Source organism: Otolemur garnettii, unplaced genomic scaffold (genome assembly GCF_000181295.1).
Source record: "Otolemur garnettii isolate 467f Iridium unplaced genomic scaffold, OtoGar3 scaffold00152, whole genome shotgun sequence".
Classification (NCBI taxonomy): Eukaryota; Metazoa; Chordata; class Mammalia; order Primates; family Galagidae; genus Otolemur; species Otolemur garnettii.
Genome location: NW_003852547.1, coordinates 2,483,190 through 2,484,288, shown reverse-complemented (window position 1 = coordinate 2,484,288; position 1,099 = coordinate 2,483,190). Strand labels below are relative to the sequence as shown.

At 47.1% G+C, this 1,099-nt stretch overlaps 1 protein-coding gene across 2 annotated transcripts in view; it reads right to left on the bottom strand.

The window, feature by feature from the left end:
• The window catches only part of MARK4 (microtubule affinity regulating kinase 4), a 39,863-nt gene that overhangs the window by 27,252 nt on the left and 11,512 nt on the right, over positions 1 to 1,099 (bottom strand). The gene's annotated exons all lie outside the window — the stretch shown is intronic.

The following is a 1,099-nucleotide window of genomic DNA, read 5'->3' as shown; positions in this document are numbered from 1 at the left end:
CTAGCTACTTGGGAGGCTGAGGCAAGAGAATCACTTAAGCCCAAGAGTTTGAGGTTGCTGTGAGCTGTGATGCCATGGCACTCTACCAAGGGAGACACAATGAGACTCTGTTTCAAAAAAAAAAAAAAAAGACTACAGATTCTTGGAGAATTCAAGATTCAAATCCTAGCTCCACCACCCACTCACTGTGTGACCCTGATTAGGTTACAAGGAGTGCCTCAGTTTCCCTTTGTGTGTACTGACTGTAATCACAGCACCTGCCTCACAGGGGACAGGTATAAAGTGCCCACACAGCACCTGCAGGGCAGTCAGTACTCAATAAATGCTTCATATCGTCACTGTCATATTTGTCTCTTTTTTGTGGCACGTGGTCTTACAATTAACATTTCATTGGTGAGGAAATTGAGGCTCAGGGAGGCCACATTCTTAGAGCAAAAAGGTGGCAGAGCTGGAATCTATCCTGCCAGGAGCTCTTCGTGCCTGTGCAGTAGGTGTCTCCACCCTCCCCGACCCCCGGCACCTGCCTCTTCCAGTCTTTCACTACAGAGAGAGGCACAAATCTACCCATCAGCATGCCACTTGTGATAGGTGGCTTGTGTCAGGTCCCTGTTTGGCTCAGGCCATCAGTATCTCTGGCCTCCTCACAGGTCTCCCTGTACCTCCTGGTTTAAAGAACAAAGGAACAAAGACACACCAGAGAGCTCTGCCCCAAACCTGAATTTAACAGCATATGCCTTGCTCAGGGGTTACATTTCCTTTCCTGGCATCCGAAGCTCCACAATCCAGACTAAACCCATCTGGGTCCATTCCAATGGCTGATACCCCTGGTGTACCCCAAGTTCATTTTAGGCATTTCTATGACTCTCCACCAGGGGGTGTGCGACCCCCCCAAGTTAATCATCACCCTCTACTGCTCCCTACAGGGCAAACTGGAAGTGCAGCGCACCAGCGTGCAAGCCTCTAGTCTACAGCAATTTGATAGTGCACATTTTTATGTCTTTTTGAATCTAATAAAACAGGGCTTGCGTTTTGTAAATCTTTTTCCATCTCATTTTTACTGCAATTCTATTTTATTGTATTTCACAAAAGTGGAAGTTTG